At 41.4% G+C, this 22,856-nt stretch overlaps 1 protein-coding gene across 3 annotated transcripts in view; it reads left to right on the forward strand.

Moving 5' to 3' along the window:
- The window catches only part of TEC (tec protein tyrosine kinase), a 138,677-nt gene that overhangs the window by 68,417 nt on the left and 47,404 nt on the right, over positions 1-22,856 (forward strand). The gene's annotated exons all lie outside the window — the stretch shown is intronic.

Genomic DNA, 22,856 nt, shown 5'->3' on the forward strand with positions numbered 1-22,856 from the left:
CTTACTGCCATTTTGTTAATTGTTTGCTGGCTGTTTTTGTAGTTCCTTTTCTGTTCCTTTTTTCTAATCTTGCTCTCTGTTATTTGATGACTTTCTTTAATGGTTTACTTAAGTTCCTTTGTCTCTATCTTATATGTATTTACTATGGGTTTTTGCATGTGATTATCATGAGCCTTATATATATAACAACCTATATGTTATAAGTTGATAACAACTTATTTGATCACATTCTAAAACTCTACATTTTTACTCTCCACCCATGCTTTATGTTTTTGATGTCTCATTTTACTCCTTTAATCTTATGTATCCCTTACTAATAGTTGTAATCATAGTTATTTTTACTACTGTTGTTTTTAAATCTTCGTACTATATTTGTCAGTGATTAACCCACTACCTTTACTATATATTTACCTTTCCAGTGAGATTTATTCTTTCATGTTTTCTTGTTCCTAATTACTACCCTTTTTTTTTTCAGTTCAAAGATGTCCCTGTAACATTTCTTGTAAGACAGATGCCTGGGTGGCTTATCATTTGAGCAGCTAACTCTTGATTTCAGCTCAGGTCTTGATCTCAGGGTCCTGGGATAGAGCCCCACTTTGGGCTGTGTACTCTATGAGGAGTCTGTTTGAGATTTTATCTCTCCCTCTTCCTCTGCCCTTCCCCTTGCACTCTCTCTCTCTCTCAAATAAATAATTAAATCTTTTTTTTTTTTTTTTTAAACCCACATTTCTTCTAAGGCCAGTTCAGTGGTGATGAATTCGTTTGGCTTTCAGTTGTGTGAAAAACTCTATCTCTCCTTTAATTCTGAATGACTTTGTTGGGTGGAATATTCTTGGTTGGAAGTTTTTTCTTTCAGCTCTCTGATTTTTTTTTTTGGTACCATTCTCTTATGGACTATAAAGTTTCTGCTGAAAAATCTAATAGTCTTGTTGGACTTCCCTTGTATGTAACAGAAAAAAAATTTTTTTCTTCCTTGCTGCTTTTAGATAGAGATTACATCACATCTTTAACTTTTGATATTTTAATTATAATGTATCTTGGTTTGGGTCTCTTTGGGCTTATCTTATTGAACTTTGGTCTTCCTGGCTCTGGATGCCAGTTACAATTCTCATTTTAGGGAAGTTTTGAGCCATTATTTCTTTAAGTAAGATTCTGCCCGCCCCCCCTTCTGGGATCCCTACAATTTGAGTGTTAGTCTATTTGACTAGGACTGTGTATATTTGCTTACTTTTGAAAGCTGTTGTCTATGAGTCTAGCTTCCAATCAGCTTAAATCTCGGTGCTGAGATTCTCTTCCTCTCTGGGATACTGACAAGTCTTGGCACACTGTCAACTACTGGGAGCTATTAAAAATATAATAATCTGCTTGAACAACCACAAACAAGATCTAGAACAAGGTTAAAAGACAAAGTTCATGTCCTACATGACACCACTCCTTTAGACCTAGGAAAGGTGGACGTTTCACCTACTGCATACAAACAAAACAGAGAGTCAAAAAAAAGGAAGAGAGGAATATGTTCCCAATTAAACAAAATAAAACCTAAGGGAAACATCTTAATAAAATAGAAATAACTAATTTACCTGATAAAGAGTTGAAAGTAATGGTTATAAAGATGCTCATTAAACTGGGAGAAGAATGGATGAACCCAGTGAGAACTTCAATAGAGATAAAAGATATACAAAAAAATCAAGTGGAAGTCATGGAGCTGAATAATACAATAACTGAACTGAGAAATACACTAAAGTGATTCAACAGCAGACTAGATGAAGCTGAAGAAAACATCAGTGAACTCAAAGACAAGGCAGTATAAGTTACCTTATCAGAGCAACCAAAAGAAAAAAAGTATTAAAAAAAAGGGAAGAGAGCTCAAGAGACAACAGCTTTCAAAAGTATGCAAATATACACAGTCCTATTGGACCATGAGCATAAGGCCCGCTGTCCATCAGAACCAGGCTATCTGGAGGTGTCGTTTGAACAGCGGTTGCAAAAACTGGGGCTCTAGATGAGTATGCAAGCAATTTTCTTGGAGAAGTTTTTTTCTGGGATAGATCATATGGTAGAAACAAGTCCAAATAAATGTAAGAGAATTAAAATCATATCAAGCATCTTTTCTGATGACAGTGGTAGGAAAGTAGTATCAGTTATGTGAAGAAAACCGGAAATTTCACAGATCTAAGGAGATTAAACAACAGGCTGCTGAACTATCAATGGGTTAAAGAAAAATTCAAAAGAGAAAAAAATACGTTGAGGCAAATGAAAATAAAAATGTAACATACCTAATGAATACTGTTTTTCTGAAAATAAATAAATTGGGAAAAAAAATGTAACATACCAAAATTTATGGAATGTAACCCAAAAAGTTCTGAGAAGGAATACATAGTGATAATTGTATACTTCAAGAAACCAGAAAAGTATAAAATAAACAGCTTAACTATATACCTTAAAGAACTAAAAAAAGAAGAACAAATGAAGTCCAAAGTTAGAAGAAGAAAGAAAATAACAAAGATTACAGCAGAAATAAAAGAAAAAGGACCAAAAAACAGTAGAAAAGATAGTGGAGTTAAGAGCTTGTTCTTTGAAAACAAAATCAACAAAACTTTAGCTAAGCTCATTAAGAAAAAAGAAGGCTCAAAGAAATAAGATGAGAAACAAAAAGACTGTTAATAACTGACACCACAGAAATACAGAGTATCATAAGAAACTACTATGAACAATTATATACCATCAAATTGAACAACTTAGAAGAAATTAATAAATTCCTAGAAACACACACTGTACCAAGAATGAATCAGGATGAAATAGAAAATCTGAACAGACCAATTACCAGCAAGGAGATTGAATCAGTAACCAAAAACTTATCAATAAACAAAAGCCCAGGACCAGTTGGCTTTACTGATGAATTTTACAAAATACTCAAAGAAGAATTAGTTTTCCTTCTCAAACTCTTCCAAGAAATAGAAGAGGAGGAAACTCTTCCAAACTCATTTTAGGCCCACATTACCCTGATACCAAAACCAGACAAGAATATCACAAGAAGAGAAAATTACAGGGCAATATCCCTCATGAGCATAGATTTAAAAATACTCAACAAAATGTCAGTATGCTGAATTTAACAATATGTTAAAAGTATTATATGCTATGATCAAGCGGAATGTATGCTAGGGATTCAAAGATGGCTCAATATCTGCAAATCAGTCAGGATGATAGGCCACATTAACAAAATGATGGATAAAAATCCTATGATCATCTCAGTAGATCTACAAAAGGCATGTGGCAAAATTCAAATTCCATTTATGACAACAAGTCTCAAGGGGACACCTGGATGGCTCAGTTGGTTATGTGTCTGCCTTCTATCAAGTCATGATCTCAGGGTCCTGGGATTGAGCCCTGTGTTGGACTCCTGCTCAGCGGGGAGTCTGCTTGTCCCTCTTGCACTGCCCCTCCCCACATTCAAGCTTGTGCTCTCTCTCTCTCTCTCTCGAATAAATAAAAACAAAACAAAACAAAACAAAATCCCTCTCACCAAAACAGATATAAGAAGAATAAATCTCAGCATAGTAAAGGCCACATATGACAAGCCTATAGCTAACATTATACTCCGTAGTTAAAAGCTACAATCTTTTTGTCTAAAATCAGGAACAAGGCAACGATATCCACTGTCACCAGTATTACTCAACATAGTATTGGAAGTCCTAGCCAGAACAATTAGGTAAGAAGAAGAAATAAAAGACATGCAGATTGGGAAGGAATGGGTAAAACTATCACTATATGCAGATGACATGACATTATATACAAAAAAACTCTAGAGTCCTTAAAAAAAACTGTTACAACTAATAAACGAATACAATAAAACTGTAGGACACAAAATCAATACAAAAAAATATGTTGCATTTCTACACACTAATAAAAAACTATCAGAGACATTAAGAAAATAATCATATTTAAATTCCATTAAAAAAAGGGTCCTTCAGGGAAATACAAATCAAAACCACAATGAGATAATCACCTCACACCAGTCAGAATGGCTAAAATTAACAAGTCAGGAAATGATAGATGCTGGCGAGGATGCGGAGAAAGGGGAATTTCCCACGTACACTGTTGGTGGGAATGCAAGCTGGTGCAGCCGCTCTGGAAAACAACATGGAGTTTCCTCAAAAAGTTGAAAATAGAGCTACCTTATGACCCAGCAATTGCACTACTGGGTATTTACCCTAAAGATACAAATGTAGTGATTCGAAGGGGCGCGTGCACCCGAATGTTTATAGCAGCAATGTCCACAATAGCCAAACTATGGAAAGAGCCCAAATGTCCATCAACAGGTGAATGGATAAAGAAGAGGTGGTACATATATATATCATGGAATACTATGCAGCCATCAAAAAAATGAAATCTTGCCATTTGCAACAACGTGGATGGAACTAGAGGGTATTATGCTGAGCGAAATAAGTTGATCAGAGAAAGACAACTATCATATGATCTCCCCGATAGGAGAAAGTGGAGATGCAACATGGGGGGTTGGGGGTAGGAAAAGAGTAAATGAAACAAGATGGTATTGGGAGGGAGATAAGCCATAAGAGACTCCTGATGTCACAAAACAAACTTAGGAGGGCTGGGCACATGGGGTAGGGAGAGGGTAGTGGGGTTATGGACATTGGGGAGGGTATGTGCTATGGTGAATGCTGTGAAGTGTGTAAACCTGGCGATTCACAGACAGGTACCCCTGGGGCTAATAATACATTATATGTTTATTTTTTTAAAAAAGAGGATGCCTGGGTGGCTAAGTCAAAGTGACTCTCTTCAGCTCAGGTCATGATCCCAGGGTCCTGGGATTGAGTCTGGTATCAGGCTCCCTGTTCAAGCTTGGGAGCCTGCTTTTCCTTCTACTTGCTTCTCCCCCTACTTATGTTCTCTCTATCTCTGTCATATAAAAAAAAGTTTTTTTAAATAGATTTTATTTATTTATTTGACACAGAAAGAGAGACAGTGAGAGAGGGAACACAAGCAGGGGGAGTGGGAGAGGGAGAAGCAGGCTTCCCACCAAGCAGGGAGCCTGATGTGGGGCTCGATCCCAGGACACTGGGATCATGACCTGAGCCAAAGGCAGATGCTTAACGATTGAGCCACCCAGGCATCCCTGTCATATAAATAAAGTCTTAAATGAAATAAATTACATCAAAAAGAATAAAATTCCTAGGAATCAGTTTCACCAAGGAAGGAAAAAAAAAGACCCATCAGCTGAAAACTACAAGACGTTAATGAAAGAAATTGACGATACAAATAAATAGAAAGATATTCCATGCTCATGAATTCGAGAAGTTAATATTATTAAAATGTCTGTACTGCCCAAAGTGACATATATTTAGTACAATTCCAGTCAAAATTCCAGTGGCATTCTTCACAGAATTGGAACAATCCTAAACTTTATATGGAAACACAAAGCCAAAGGGTATTGAGAAAGAAGAACAAACCTGGAGGAAACATGCTCCCTGATTCCAAACTATATTACAAAGCAATAGTCATCAAAACAGTATGGCACAGGCATAAAAACAGACATAAAGATTAATAGACCTGAACAGGGGCCCCCAAAATAATTTTACACATGTATGGCCAATTCATTTATGCAAAGGAGCCAAGAATACACACTGAGGAAAGGACAGTCTCTTTAATAAATGCTCTTTTAATAAATGTCCTTTAATAAAGGACAGTCTCTTTAATAAATGCTCTTTAATAAAAACCAGACAGCCACATGCAACAGAATGATATTGGACCGCTTCCTTACATCATACACAAAAATTAACTCAACATGGGTGAAAGATGAACATAAGACCTGAAATCATAAAAATCTTAGAAGAAAACATAGGTGCTAATCCTTGATATAGTCTTGGTGATGATTTTTTGGATATGACACCACAGGTAAACGCAACAAAACCAAAAATAAACAAAGGAGACTGCATCATGCTAAAAAACTTCTATATATCAAAGGAAACCATTAACAAAATGAAAAGGCAACCTACTGAAAGGGAGAAAATACTTGCAAATCGTATAAATGATAAGGGGTTAATATCCCCTTATCAAGAATTATACAAGAATATATACAAGAATATATAAAGAATTCATACAAGTCAATAGGAAAAAAACCAACAAAAACAAAAAAACCCAATCTGATTAAAAAATAAGCAGAAGATCTGAATGCATATTTTTCCAAAGTAGATATACGTGGCCAACAGGTACGATGCTCAACATCACTAACAATCAGGGAAATGTAAATCAAAATCACAATGAGATATCACTTCACACCTGTTAGAATGGCTATTATCAACAACACAAGGAATAACAGGTTGGTGAGGATGTGGAGAAATGGGAACTCTTGTGCTTTGTTGGTGGAATGTGAGTTGGTGGAGACACTATGGAAAACAATATGGAGGTTCTTTAAAAAATTATAAACAGGGGCACCTGGGTGGCTCAGTGGGTTAAGCCACTGCCTTCGGCTCAGGTCATGATCCCAGGGTCCTGGAATCGAGTCCCGCATCAGGCTCTCTTCTCAGCGGGGAGCCTGCTTCCTCCTCTATCTCTCTGCTTGCCTCTCTGCCAACTTGTGATCCCTCTCTGTCAAATAAATAAATAAATTCTTTAAAAAAAAATTATAAACAGAACTACCATATGATCCAGAATTTATTTGGGGCATTTATCTGAAGAAAAAAACCACTAACTCAGAGAGTTATATGCACCCCATGTTCACTGCAACATGATTTACAATAGCCTAGATAAGGAAACAACCTAAGTACTCATCAATGGATGAATGGTTCAAGAGGATGTGGTCTGTATATACAATGGAGTATTACTCAGCCATGAAAAGAATGAAATCTTGCCATTTACAGCAACATGGACAGGCCTCAAGGGCATTATGCTAAGTGAAATCGATCAGAGCAAGACAAATACTATATGAGTTACAAAACCACCACCCACAGGGACAGGAAAACCAAGCTTACAGATATAGAGAACAGATTGGTGGTTGCCCAAGGTGGGGGTTAGGGGTGGGAGAAATGGGGGAAGGGGATGAAACATTTAAAGTAGTTTAAAAATAAAGTGATCAGGAGCAAAAAAAAAAAAAATCACAACAAAACTTAGGATTCATAGTTTCTCGTATTTTACATAGAATTCATTAAAGCATCTTTTGAAAGTAAAAATGAGCTGCTTCCCATAAATTCTGGGAGATAATCCATTGGTTTCTAAATTGCAATAAAAATTACATTTCCTTTATAGGGACACCTGTACATCCCTAGAAGTATTTTTTTGTTTTGTTCGTTTTTATTTAGAAAGAGGTTTAGTTAGATTCTTTGCTAATTCTTTTAGTCCCTAATTTTAAATTACTAAGCTCTACACATAACATTCTGTACTTTTACCTATAGCATTTGAGAGTCTCTATGACAAATGCAAGAATCAGGAGTCAGTAAACTTGGGGTCCAGTGCTGGTTTGGTCTTCGGGGACCAGGGAGAAATGTTAATTATTCTGAAGCTCAATGATCTTATGCCTAAAGGGCAGAGGCAGGGGGAGTACCATCTTCCTTACCTATTTCACACAGCTGGGAAATCTTACTAGAATATGGTACTGAAAACATTTTGCATCTTTAAAAAAATAGTTATCATTATTAATGCTCATTTGATTGTCATTATCAATCATTTTGAAAAGTCAGAAAATACTAGATCATACTACATCCAGGTGGTACAAAATTACATAATTAACGCTTTTAAAACTGCATGGAGCTTTGGTCATTCCTCAGAACAGAAGAAGAAAGAAAAAAAATCTGGAAGCTATCAAGAAGGACACTAAAGTGAAGTTAAAACAAATAGACTAATAAGCATTATAGAATCCGAAAGTCTGATCATACAAGGAAGACCAGGAGAGGAAAACAATGGATTTAAAAAAGGAAAGGAAGAAAGGAAGGAAGGAAGAGGAGGGGAGGGGACAAAGGAAGGAAAAAAAGAAAGAAAAAAAGGGAAAGAAAGATCATAGGAACGAAGGAAGGAGAGGAAGAAAGAGAGAAAGAGAAAGAGGAAGGAAAAGAAATATCAGAAGGAGGGAGGGAAGGGGGGTAGGGTGAGAAGAAGGAAGGAAGGAAAGAAAGAAAGCAAAAAGGGAAAGAAAGATTGTATGAAGGAAGGAAGGAGAGGAAGAAAGAAAGAGTAAGAAAAAGAAAGAGAAAGGAAGGAAGGAAGGAAGAAAAAGAAAGAAAGGGGAAGGAAAAGAAATATCGGAGGGAGGGAGGGAAAGAAGGAGGGAGAAGGAAGGAGGGAGGGGGGAAGGAAGGTCGGTCTTATGCATTAAGCAGTCAATCCCTAATCCCCCTCCTCCCCCCAATCTCTGGCAGCCACTAATCTGCCTCCTGTCCTTACGGATTTGCTATTCTGGATATTTTAGATAAACAAAATCATACAATATGCTACTTTTTGTGTGTCTGCCTCCTTTTACCATAATGTTTACAAGATTCACTTATATTGTAGCATGTATCAGTACCTCATTCCTTTTTACAGCTAAATATTCTATGACGTGGATATACCACATTTTGCTTACTCATTCATCCATTGATGGATATTCAGGTTGGTTTTAACCTTTTGGCTATTGTGAGTCGAGCTGCTCTGAACACCTATGTACATGTTTTTGTGTGGACCTACGTTTTCACTTCTCTTGCTAGGTCATTGGGTAACTATGTTTAACATTTTGAGGAACTGCTAGACTATTTTCCAAGGGGGCTGCAATATGTCATATTTCCCCTAGACGTGTGTGAGGGTTTCAATTTATCTACATCCTCGGTAAGGCGCTTGTTATAATCTGTTTCGTGATTCTAGCCATCCTACTTAGTGTGAAGTGGTAGCTCATTGTGGTTTTGATTTGCATTTCCTTTATGGCTAATAGTGTTCAACATCTTCTCATGAAGCCTATTTCTTTCTAAAATGCATATATGCTTGCTGTCTTTGGTTAGGCAAAAAAAACCTATCTGGCAGGTTTTATTTATTTGATTTTTTTATGAAGTATTCGGTGGTGTAGTAAATATCTACAATTGGCAGTCAAGGAAGAAGTCCTGATTTTCAGCATTTGCAAGTTTCTGTGTGTAAATACTCCCACCATGGCAGATTTCCAGCCACCAACGTAACATTGAAAGTGGAGCAGGGAAGTGAGATGCACGGTAGGCTCCCATGAACTGGCATGAGCTGACTCTGTTGCATTGGTGTAGTGAAGTGAACTTCATGAGGGCTCCCTGGTGTTGTGCAGGATGGGCACTGCACAAGTGTAGGGTTGCCATTCACATATCAGTCTAAAGGGGAGAGGATATAATGTCATTGAGTGTCTACCACGGATTTAATCTTCACCAGTCTTTTGAGGCAGATTTTCCTATCTTATTTTCAGAGAAATCTTCAGTTTAGAGAACATGTTGACTAACTCAGTGATTCCCAGCAAATAGGTATCCAAGTTGGGATTTAAGATTTTCTTTATTTATTTGTCAGAGAGAGAGGGAGAGAGAGCGAGCACAGGCAGACAGAGAGGCAGGCAGAGGCAGAGGGAGAAGCAGGCTCCCTGCCGAGCAAGGAGCCCGATGTGGGACTTGATCCCAGGACGCTGGGATCATGACCTGAGCCGAAGGCAGCTGCTTAACCAACTGAGCCACCCAGGCGTCCCCAAGTTGGGATTTAAATCAGGTCTGTCTTACTCTAAAACTTTTACCAGTTCATCAGCTGCTTTGGAGGGATAGGAGTGTTTCCAAGACCACTCCCAGGCTCCATTAATTGCTGGGGGTCTCACAGGACTCACCATATTGTTGTGCACGTTACCACCATTTGTTACAGCAAAAGGATACAACACGAAATCAGCCAAGGGAAAAGGCACATGAGGTAAAGTCCAGAGGAGATCAGACACAAGCTTGTAAGAGCCCCTTCTCAGTGGAGTCACACAGGACATGCTTCAAACCTCCAGCAGTGATGGGGCCTCTGGGTGGCTCAGTGGGTTAAGGCCTCTCCCTTCAGCTTGGGCCATGGAGCCTGCTTCCCCGCCACCCCCCTCCCTGTGCCTGCCTCTCTGCCTACTTGTGATCTCTGTCTGTCAAATAAATAAAATCTTAAAAAACAACAACAACAACAACAACAATAAACCCTCCAGCAGTGAGCTGTGACCATACTCAGAATATCCAGAAGCTTACTGGAGACTTACTCTTTGCCCAAGGTTTTTATTGGGGACTGGCCAGTAATACAGGCACCCTATGCCCAGCACATACCCAAATTCCAGACTTGAGAAGGCAAAAGCAGGTGCTCAGCATTAGCTATATTATTTGTACCAACAGTTTAGGCACAATGAGCCATTCTTACCAGTGCTAGAAATGGTGGAACCTTCCCAAGGTCCAAATTCCCAGACATCAGCCAAGGGCCAACCGTAGAAACGCAAGGAGGCCTTTCTAAGAATAGCAGTCTCAAGCCTGCTTTGTTAGCTCTTTTCAGCACACTAACTAAATGCAAAAATAGGAAGGAAAATTGAGAAAGTCCAAAGATGATGCCTGCTTGTAACTTATGATGTCCGCCTTCCCCTCCCAGCACCTGGTGGGTACAACTTGGTGTATGGTGGGTTTCTAATAATGGCTTCCTGAGTTGTGCACACCCTCGTTTTGATATGCAGCTTCTGTGTGTGGGTGCATGTGGGCACACTGTCTGGAAAGCTTCTGTGCTTGAAAGGTTCTCTTTGTTGACCCAAATCATGCTTAATCATGACCGATTAGCCCAGACATCTCACTGTCGCTTCATAACCAGACTGAATTCTCAGTAAGTTTCTCTCCTGAAAGGGCTTCATTTGAAACACTCAGGTTTGCAATTTGTGTCTCCAGCGGAAATACGGTTTCTTTTGTTCCAATGCCCCAGACACACTGCTTCAGACTTGCTTTTACATCAGTGAACTTTGACTAAAAGTAGAACAGTTTCCTACACCTGACCTCCTCTGTGTCTGGGTCCCATGTTGGGGTGGGGGTCACACTTTGCTCTGTTCTCACGGGTGGAATTGTCCGCACAGTATCCTGTTGTCACAAACACGTTCAAGGGGGCCTGGCCGTAGAGGAACAGGTCTGGGCAAGAACTGACCAGGATACCATGAGCTGACTAAAACCTGGGTTCCTTTTTTTCTGGGTTACCAAACAGATCAAAGAAAAGAAAAACAGCTTACCTTCTCTTTGGCCAGTTTCTTCAGTTTTCAAGTGAAGTAGAACTTATTTTCCTGCCTATGATTTTGCATAATTATTTTTTCCACTAACTAATGTAATGGCTGGAAATGTTCTTTTTTAGAGTTAAGAAAAGCAAATTTTCTGCATAAAACAAGAAGCATGGGTTCTGATGTTAGACAGCCAGTGTCCAAATCCTAGGCTCTGGCAGTCACTAGTTTATATGATGCGAGACTAACAGGAACCTTAAATTCTTCGCAACAGTCTCCTCATCTGTGAAATGGGGACAATAGTGGCTACTACCTCATAGGGCTCTTAGGAGACTCAGTTGAGATGTGCATCTAAAACACGCACTAAAGAAAACGTAAAGCAAAATCCGTTGTAGAGTGAGCCTTGAAGAAAAGTTAGTAATGCTGCTGTTACTGTTAAACTCTTGGTGTCTGTAAAAATCTGTTCTTTCTTTCCAACTGCTTATGCTGATTTGAGTAAATGAAATTCCTTACAGTCTACCCCACACTCCTTTAAAACTTTGATTAACATTGGAAAATTTAAGATAATTATTTGAAGGATGTTCCAGGGTGGATGAAAGCACCTAAAAACCAGCCACCGATTGCTGGAATCCGGCCTCCTAGGACTGCACCTGACTCTGCCTTTGTGAGCTGACCAACCACTGACTGGGGCGGGGTGGGGGTGGGCAGGGAGAAGACTACTTTTCCTCTTCTTCCCCTGGAATGGAGTCCCCTCTTGCCAGGCCAGACTCTGAGAACATTCTTTCCCTCTTCCTTTCTCCTCTTCCCTTTTCCTTCTTCTTGCCTGTCTGTGTCTCTTAGATCCTGCTGACTCGTTCTTACATCACCCATTGGAAGTGGTCCCCGTGCCCCTGTGATAGCCCTGAATCCTCCCCCCTTTTTTAAGATTTTATTTTTTTTATTTGACAGAGCAAGAGAGACATCGAGAGAGGGAATACAAGCAGGGGGAGTGGGTGAGGGAGACGCGGACTCCCTGCTGAGCAGGGAGCCCAGTGTGGGGCTCGATCATGACCTGAGCTGAAGTCAGCTGCTTAACGACTGAGCCACCCGTGCACCTGGCCCCGAGCCCTTCTTGTTCATGCAATGGAGAACTGGCGTTTATTTCCTAATGTGAACTTCCTTTCTGTCTGCTTGTCCTTGTCTCCTTCAGGAGTTGATGTTCCTCGAGGCTCTGTTCTGCGGGCTTTTCTCTCCTTCTGCACTTGCTCTAGGAGCCATCATCGGTTCCAGGGCTGTGTGCTGATGACATCTCCAGTCTATATTTCCCAGCCTGATGTCTGTTCTGTGGTCTGAGAGTTTTCTCAGGCATCTCAAAGTCAACATGTCAGGAAAGAAATGCAAGATGTTCCTGCCATTTCTAGCTCCGTGATTGTACCACAGTGTACCCAGGTGCTTGTGCTGGAGACCTGGGAGTTGGTCTAAACTTACCCTTCTCCCTCACCCTCTCTCATGTCTGGGCTCCTGACAGCTTTTGCCAGTTCTGCGTTCTAAATGTATCTGTTTTGCCCTTCTTTCCATGTCTTTACCACCATGATCCAAACTGCCATTGCCTCCTCCTGGGTGAATACAGTAGCCTCTCTATCAGTTAGGTTTGACTTAGGCTACCTATCATATCGGACTCCTCAACAATAGTAGCTTATAGAAAATAGAATTTTTTTCTCTTTTAGTGTTGTGGCCCAGGGGGTGGGGTGCATGGGAAGATGGGAAGCAGGCTATCCTGAATGGGCATGGTGGTTCCAACCCAGGCATCTTGGGTCCTGTCTTTCCCTTCTATCATCTTAGCTTATATATTTTATTTTGGCTCAAGATGGCTGCTGGAGTTCCAGCCATCTTGACTGCATTGCAGGCTGGAAGCAGCAAGAAGGACAGAAAAGCAAGAAAGGACTTCTCCCATCTGCGTTAGGTCCTTTTTACCAGCTTCCCCCAATGCCCCGCACGGGGCTTCCGCTGCGTCTCATTGACCACATTCTAGCTGCATGGCCATGCCTGGTAGCAAAGGGAGCTGAGAGAGTTGTTAGTCTCAGTGTCAATGTATCCAACTAAAAGTCAGGGCTCTGTTACTGATGAGAAGTGGATGCCGAGGACAGACAACTGGGGATCTCTGCCACATCCCAACGGGCTCCTCTTTTCACGTGTGTCCTCTCCAGGCTGTTGTACGTAAAGGCCATCGTGATCTTTAAGGACACAAATAAGATCATGTCCCTCCCCTGTTTAAAGCCCTTCAGGAGCGTCTCATTTCCCCAATTCAAATCCTAAAAGTCCTCAATATGGCCTGGGGTCCAACAGCCTGTCCGCTTGTCTCTGTGAATCTGTAGTTCCTTCCATTCCTTATACTTTGTTCATCGTTCCAACTCCGCAGTCTCTCTGTTCCTTGAAGGCATCCCACTCTCTTCTGTCTTTACAGCGTGTTCTTCTGCTGTGTCCTCTATCAGGAGTCTGTGCTCCCCTCCCTTGACTAGCTGGACATGTTCTTTCAGGTTTGCAACGTAAATGTCACTTCCTTAGTACAGTCTGTCTGGTCTTCCCTGTACAATATCATCTTTCACTTTTACTTTGTACAAGCTGTCTCTTATAAGTTATTGGTGCAGTGATTTTTTTCAGTCTTTCAATCTCTAATCTGTAAACTTCACAAGGTCGGTGAAGGCATTGCTTAGCAACCTGTGGCAAGTAATAAATGGTTGTTGAGTGACTGAATGGGATTCAGGTTCAAGGATGTATATGATGGATTTATTTTGACTCATGCTAAAGATATGTAAAGAAAGACATAAGGAGGGGTGCCTGGGTGGCTCAGTGGGTTAAAGCCTCTGCCTTCAGCTCAGGTCATGATTCCAGGGTCCTGGGATCGAGCCCCGCATCGGTCTCTTTGCTCAGCGGGGAGCCTGCTTCCTCCTCTCTCTCTCTACCTGCTTCTCTGCCTACTTGTGATCTCCGTCTGTCAAATAAATAAATAAATAAAATCTTAAAAAAAAAAAAAAAAAAGAAAGACATAAGGAGAGTATCTGCTAGGCCAGATACTCAGAATCAGGCACAAGTAAGACATGGCGATTAGAGAAGTACATCTGAAATCATCAGCTCTAGTCCATTTAGTGCTGTTTATCCTACAGGGAGGCAACTTCCTGAGGGGCTGTTCAGGGGACTTTGAAGCCAGACAGATCTGCTCTGAATCCCAATCTGTCATTTACCAAGCTGTGATATTGGGCAGTTGATAAAACTCTTATTTCCTTCTCTGGAAATGGAGAAATTACCTATCCTGCCAGGACATTTGTGTGTGAGTATCTGACAGATGGGACTCTTACAAATTTTTCTGGCTGGTGGGTTAAAAAAGCACCTTAAGAAGGATAATATTTCTACTTTAAAAAAGCAGAGACAGTAGAGAACATTCTGTTACTTCCTGGTCATCCTGAACGCACGTCCCTTTGACAGTGACAATGAAGACTGCTTTTTGGTCTTAGGAGGTGAAGGGGTTTGGAGGCTCTTGTAAACCTTTTTTCTTTCTTAATTTACAAAATCTTTCGTAATGCTTACCAAGTATCAGGCAAGGACTTATGGGCTTTATAGTCATTAACTGCAATCCTCTTAACTTTGTAAGGAAGACACAGTTATCATTCCTATTTTATGGCTGAGAAAACTGAAGGACTGAGAGGCTGAACACCTTGTTCAAGATTATACAGCCGCTAGTATGTGGCAGAGCCAAAAACCCAGCCCCACTGCCTGATTCTCTGAACCCTTCCATGGCATGGCTTCTGGGTAATTTTGAGAGACTTTCTGGCTCGCTAAATGTAGATTTACATAGGGATCAGACCTGTATTAATCCGTATGTTCACCAGACCATGAGTTAGTCTTTAAGCAAACTTAACAAACCGGTAAAAGTGTGTTATTGTAATATTACTATTATCCTCTCTTTGGAGGAGAAACTTTGACCAAATTTTGACCAGATATGCTCTCTGCTGTTGTGTGTTAAGGCTGTGAGTTACCAGAGATTAACTAGTTTCTAACGTGAAAAGGAAGTGCTAATATAGTCGCTTGCTGATTCAGTGTTGGTTTCATACTGTAAGACAGAACTAAAATAACAGTTTCAAAGAGTAAAAATAATACAGTCACATGAAGCAGCAACCGTCCTTCTTAAAAACAGAATGGTAAAACCAATGAAGTAAAGGTTAATCTCTTTTTTTCTGGTTGGAAAGAGTCAGTATTGGTAGATAATTGATCCGTTCTATTATTGTGTCCTGTAATTTTAGGGTACTGGTATTTGTCAAGGCCCAAGAAAGACTCTCATTAATATCATTTTAGTTTATAAGTCAAATTTGACATCCTTCTCAGATCTTTCTTGGAGTCTAGAAGGTAGGTCTGAGGCACTTTCTTGGAACAGGACTCAACTGGCTTTTGCTTTTATTTTCCCTAAGGGTTAATATGATTTTGGAAAAAAAAATATTAATAGCTAAATTCATGGAGCATTTACCATCTGTCAGTTTTGTTCCAAGAGCTTAACATGATGTGACTTTCTACAATCTTACAACCAACGTATGAAGTTACTTGCCGTCATTCATTCCCATTCTATTGCTAGAGAAATGGAAGCACAGAGAAGTTAAGTAACTTGGTCAAGGAGACAGCGTAGAAGTGGCAAAGCCAGACTTAGGCAGTCTGGCTGGAGTCTTTACTCTGAAGCAGGAAGAGCTTTGTTACAGAATCCAGCTGGTTCGTAGCCTAAGGAGATACGAGATATGTAAAAAAAAATAATAATAATAAAGTGGTTCATCCTTTTTAAAAAAAAAAAAATTGTCACAAGCCTAGCCATTTTTTCTTTCTCCAGAGATTAACAGCATACCGAGTCACAGAGCCAGACTCAGCTTTCTGTCTTTAGCAGCAGGGACACTTACGTGTTAAAATATAATCCCTTGAGGCCACAGTTTCTCCTTGCCTGGGAGACTAATAATGTAACTCCTTAGCCCCACATAGAAAACCATTCATAATATGATCCGACTCCGCTTCTCGATTTCCTCTCCCACCTCTTCCGCCTGCCCCGAGCGCGTCAGAATGCACCACATGCCGACGGGCTTGCGGTCCTCAAACCTCCCCTGCTCCTTTGCAACTACCGGCCTTGGCTTGTGACACTCTTTGTAAAATCTTCTCTCCTTTCTTTGCTGGGAAAGCGCTTATTCATAACTCGAGGCTCTGATCAAAGAGGCACGCACCTCTTCGGGACAACCTTCTGGAAGAACTAACCTCATGTTCATTTATGTCCCATTGCATTTTGTTCAATGAAGAACTTTCCACATTGCCTTATGAGTGATCCAGTCACTCGGAAATTCCTGAGGCCGAGAGCAGATGCTACATAAATGTTGTCCGGAAGAGTGAAAGGGGAAGGTGGTGTAAGGGAGACAATGGAAGGTGTGAGGCTCTTTCAGTTCATTCCTGACTTTGTTTATTGTCTTGTCTATGCACCGTATAAGACTCTTTGATTTGAGGACATAAACCGTTCCGTGTGACCTGCTTCCTTTCGTAACCAGGAAATTTACAAATCGCGAAGTTCACAGTCCTGCAGCTATGAAACATGCAACAGGGAAGGAGCTATCAAGTTGGTGATCAAAATAGTGTATGAATTAAAAGAGCTGTTATTGTTCTAGATGAGCTGTCCGATTTGTAAATTTGGCTAACTTAAATCTAATTCAAATTCCAACATTCTCCTGAGTCGTCAATACTGATTATTGACTGGGTTCTGACCGCCCTGGGAGCTGACGGTGATCACGCCAGGCCGGCCCCGTTCCCATTCTCATGGGTTGTTCCGTCTGTTATGGGCATCGGGTGCCTCCCAAGAGCCCCACAAATCCTAACTGTGGTTATGATTACACAGACGTTAGGAATAGTACAAATGGTTTGAATTTCCGAGTGTGAGGTATGTGAGTAGGACCAAAATGTACTAAATAATACAAAATGTATTAACCCAAATGATCAGAAATTACCACTATGTGATCCTTTTGGACTTAACAATTTCCTATAGCTTGATATATTATCTCAGTGAATTGCTGAGAAAAGCCATCTCTCTTGCTGAATCCACTTAAAAGCCTGTGCCTGGTAATATAAAGTTTTCAGATGTGCTCACTAGAGTTACGACAGCAGCTCCTATGCATTCCTCAAAAGCCTTCCAAGGCTGGTTGCTGTCTAGGTGGTATGATGGACTTCCATGCTTCCAGAAGGGAGGTGAGGGAACGAGGAAGAGAAAACCCAACAGATATTGTCCCCACTGCAGGTGCTGGTGGGCTCGCAGAGAGTGGCCTGGCTATTTGGGCCATGGGGCTCTTATAACTGGCGTTGGGAGGCATCTCTTAGAATGTATTATGCAACATACATACATGCATACATACATACATATATACACACATACATATATATACATAGCAACTTTTGCTAGAGGACCTGAGAGTTAATTGCATTAGCGATAGCAAACTAAGAGGGGATAAAGGGTTTAACATGGCCGCCAGCGGTGAGAGCCAGTGAAGAGCGTGGCAGGGCAGCCTGGTATTGTGTGTCTTCATTTGTTCTCAGCCAGTTGTTTGACCTCAGTGTCACATTTACTCAGCTGCAAAATGCAGATGCTACAGAACTGATCAGTTCAGCAGGGTCCGCAGTTCTGTAATTAATTACAAAGTAATGTGATATTGATGGATGCAAGAAGCTGCTAAAAACATTGGGGTACAGATGGCCCTTTTTTCTCTACATCTGTACCTTTAGGGTAAATACCTATAGTGCAATTGCTGGGTCATTGGGTAGCCCTAGTCTTAACATCTTGAGGAACCTCCATACCGTTTTTCAGAAGACGTTGTTTTAAGAAGTAATTTTATTTGTAGAAGGTTCCCAGTTGAGAGGTTGTATAACAAACGTTTTCTGTAAATTATTTGCAACACAAAGAGAATATTCCTATAGAAACCATAGTAAAGGAATGATGAGTACCCAACAGGCCCACAGAAACCCATGGAACACGTAATGAGGCCACTCTATTTTTCTTTGAGTATCTTTCTTTTTTTTTTTTTCTTTTTTTTTTTATTTATCAGAGAGAGAGAGGGAGAGAGAGCGAGCACAGGCAGACAGAATGGCAGGCAGAGGCAGAGGGGGAAGCAGGCTCCCTGCTGAGCAAGGAGCTCGATGTGGGACTCGATCCCAGGACCCTGGGACCATGACCTGAGCCAAAGGCAGCTGCTTAACCAACTGAGCCACCCAGGCGTCCGTCTTTGAGTATCTTTCTGAGGGGAGAGTTGATAGACAAGTCATCTTCTCTTACTAGAGACCTTGTGCTAAGTCTCACCCTTTCTCTTTCTTGCCATTGTTCTTGTGGTGATTCCTTCTCCACCCCCCCAACCCCCATCCAATCTTCCTTCCTCTCCTCACTCCCATCCCCACCCCCAGGCTTGGGTAGAAGCAAAAGGAAGGCATTGTTCCCAATTTGGCTGATTGTCTTTGTTGGGAGGCTGGGGGGGGGAGGGGGAGACCCTCATAGAGAAGCTGCCATTATATGTCCCTTAATGTTTGGAGGTATTTAGAAAACAGACTGCTGTGTGGTCCTCTGAACACTAGAGAGAATTAGAGAAATGTAGAGGGGTTCTGTAGAAGTTTATTTAAAGACCGAGCTAATGTTCTGCCTTTGCAGGACCCTGTTCAGTTGTAAATAATTCCCATTTCCAAGTCATGGCGGTATGATGCATCTCTGCCCTCCACTCATGGCAGATTAGGACAGAGGGGTTTTTCTTAGTGGAGGAACTAGTCAGGGATGAGCAGGGAGGAGATGAAGTTCGTGAGGGTCCTCTGTGAACCTCCCAAATTGTCACCTGCCCAGACACACATTCCTACCTCTCAGACGCAGGCTGGGATCCTGGGGTGAGGCTGTGGGGCAGTTGTCCCAGGGCTTTCCCACCCCCCGAGGCTGTCGTTTTCCTGGTCATCACTCATCAGTCCATTGGGCCGTGATGGGGATACTGGGGGTGGTGGGGGGAGGGAATTGTGCCCCTCTTGCTGCAGTTACTGGTCCCGATCACATGCACAAAGCCACACAGTGCGCCCTGTGTGTTTACCCGTCGCCACTGCCACGCACCACCTATCCCGGAAATTGCACTTTCTATCCTGCCCTGTTAGCTGTCTGCAGCTCTCGCCCATCTGAAACTCGCAACACTTCTCTCTCTTGAGTTCCTCTTAATAAGAGATTGGAAAAAAAAAAAAAAAAAAAAAGAAAGAGATCGGGTTTGTGTGATTCGAGGTATTTCCCCTTTCATAAAGATCGACAAAGTGTCAGTACAAAAAGCCTGCACATGTACTGTGTCCCTTGGAGAGCCACACACAGACACGCACACACATACACGCGGCACTCGGATTCCTGATACTAAAGTGTGAAGCCACTAGTCGGTGTTAACCATATAGAAGCAAGAACTGAAACCTAGGATGGGGCTTCCTTCTCTTCTGCTGCTTAAAAAACCAGACAGCAGACAGCTTTGCAGTGACATATCCAATGGTTGCCATCTGTGGTTGAGGAGGGATCCCTTGACAGGCGTTAGGAGTGTCTTCGATGGGTTGTGTCACGTGACCTTTACTCCGCTCTCTGGGTGTTCCCCGGTGCAGCAGAATGCTTGCATGGAACTGGGGGGCCAGGGAAGCAGGGTGTCTTCGGTCCCAGCGATCTGGGCATGCCTGCAGCCGCTGGAATGGCGTATTTCTGAGAGAGCCGTGGCAAAGATAAAAGGAGCCCAATTCTTCTCTGAAACAGTAGAGTCAAATGGTGATTCTGAGCGAATAAGGTGAAATGAAACCCAGGGAAGCCTTCCTCTCTGCTTAGCTGAAGCCCTCCCTGTGCACACAGGTCCTCGTTCGTGCCCTGACTTACTCTGCAGAGTCAGCGAGCCCCTGCCGTGTACCAGGCTGTCTGTCCCATGCCAGCGTTGCTGGAGGTGCTGGGAGGCACTATGTCTGTCCTCTCCGTGCTCTCACTTGGTGGCCTTCATCTCACCTGCCTCCAAGAAGGGAGGAATGAGAAAGGAAGAAAGAAGTTGGTGCCCAGGCACCAACTTTGGGAGAAGGTGTAAAATTAATTTCATTTCTCTACCGGAAGTTTATTTAATGTTGGAAGAATTGGACGGATGGATGAGTTGATTCTTTTTCTTTTCTTTTTAGAGATTTTATTTATTTTACAGACAGAGATCACAAGTAGGCAGAGAGGCAGGCAGAGAGAGAGAGAGGAGGAAGCAGGCTCCCTGCCGAGCAGAGAGCCCGATGTGGGACTTGATCCCAGGACCCTGAGATCATGATCTGAGCCTAAGGCAGCAGCTCAACCCACTGAGCCACCCAGGTGCCCCGGATGAGTTGTTTCTTAATGGGAATAAATGCTAAGGTAGAGTCTTCATTTAAATGAGAGCTGATTGATTGCCTACTTCTGGCTCGTTATAAAGTGAAGTTATTTTGCTTAATCTTCATGCCCATTTTTCTCTTTTGTTGTATTTGTTGTTTTTTCTTTTTTCTACTTACTTACTTTTAAAAAGATTTTACTTGTTTATTTGAGAGAGAGAGAAAGAGAGACAGAGAGAGAGCATGAGCAGGGAGAAGGGGAGGGAGAGAAGCAGGCTCCCCACTGAGCAGGGAGCCTCATATGGGGCTCGATCCCAGGACCCTGAGATCACGACCTGAGCTGAAGTCAGAGGCTTAACCCACTGACCCCCAGGTGCCCCTAGTTTATCTTTTTTAATCTATGATTTAGAGCACTAAATTATTAGCAGAGAAGGTCCTAGTTTCCAAGTCTTCCCGGATTTCAAGCTTCCTGAGGGCAGGGGCCCTATTTTCTTTAGTATTACTGAGATAGCAATATACAATAAACTGTATATATTTAAATTGCATTATTTGATAAGTTTTGATATATGTACACATCTGTGAAACCATCACTATAGTAAAATAATGAACACACCCATCATCCCCCAAAGCGTCCTTGTGCTCCTTTGCCTTTGATACCTCTCCCTTTATTCCCCCTGTCCGAGGGTATTACTAATGTGGTTTTTGATGCTGTAGATTGGTTTGCATGTACTAGTATTCTAGAATACACAGGGTCAGATGGCATGTACTCTTTTTAAGCGGGCTTCTTTCACTCAGCTGATTATTCTAATATATCTATTTTGTTGTGTCGATATTATATTTTATATTATTACTGAACAGCATTCCACTGTATGGATATACCACTATTTGTGTATCTATTAATCTCTTCATGGACATTTTGATTATTTCCAGTTTTCATCTATTAAACATAAGCTGCTATGAATATTCTTGTGCACATCTTTATATATCGGATGCCTTCATTTATCTTGGGTAAATATAATGGATTTCTTTTTTAGTGCTTTTGATGATGTCACCCTATTGGGGACACTACATTTTTTTTAAAAGATTTTATTTATTTATTTGAGATAGAGCAAGAGAGAGAGAGCTTGAGTCCTGGAATCAAGTCCCACATCAGGCTCCCTGCTCACTGAGCCCGCTTCTTCCTCTCCCTCTGGCTGCTACTCCCCCCGCTATGCTCTCTCTTTCTCTGTCTCTGTCTGTCTATCTGTGTCAATTAAATAAATAAAATATTTTTAAAAAAAATAACCACATGACATGTCATATACTAGGTACTGGCCATGGGCTGTCCTCTCTGACAGCTCTGCCACGTGAGAGCCCCTTCTGCCTTTGTGACCCAGTTCCAGATGTTGCAGTGTTTTGCCCTTGACATTTTTTGAGATATAGAATGGTATAATGGTTATTGGAAGGCGTAAATGAGTTCGTTTATGTAAATTCATGGGACAGTACCTGGCATGTGGTGCTGTTTAAGTGTTAACCTATTATTGTGTCTATTATTCCAATATGTTTATTATTAAAATAACCTATTATTGTGTTTATTGTTCATTTATTCACCCAGGAAGTCTCATCATTTTATACCTAAGTCATCAGATTCAGAGCACAAATCCCAACACCGAGTTTCATATAAGTTCTTACTTCCCAGTAAAACATCTGCCCTGTACACCTGTCTCAGGAGTGAATGTGTCCAAGTGAGAGGTCTGCCCCAGAATTCAAACATTGTTATAGAAACCCATTCTCTGTTTCTGCATTTTCTGTATCTTACCGGCAAGGAATGTTGAAACTTTGTGGTGTAGGAACAAATAGGTATTTGGAAATTCTGCAGGAATGCATATCTTTGAGGAAAGAGGTAGCTGAGAATTATTTATTTATTTTAGAGAAAGAGCATATTAGAGTATGAGGGAGTGGAGGAGGGGCAGAGGGAAAGAGTCCTAAGCAGACTACCTGCTGAGCAAGGAGCCTGATCTGGGGCTCGATTTCACCACCCTGGGATCATGACCTGAGCCAAAACCAATGGTCAGATGCTTAACCGACTGAGTGACTCAGGTGCCCCAGGTAGCCGAGAATTCTTATGTGTCACATTTATGGGGTTTTAGCTGAATATATCCCTGTGGATTGAATCTTGTCCTAACTAAGTCAATAACCACAATGTCCTCTTAACTTGGGGGTGTGGGAGTTATACCAGGCAGGCCAGGTGTTGGAGGAATACAGTAGTTAAGTACAAAATAACAAAATCAAGGCATGTTACCATTGGAAACAAAGAGATAATTTAACT

The sequence above is a fragment of the Neovison vison genome, chromosome 11 (genome assembly GCF_020171115.1).
Source record: "Neovison vison isolate M4711 chromosome 11, ASM_NN_V1, whole genome shotgun sequence".
Lineage (NCBI taxonomy): Eukaryota > Metazoa > Chordata > Mammalia > Carnivora > Mustelidae > Neogale > Neogale vison.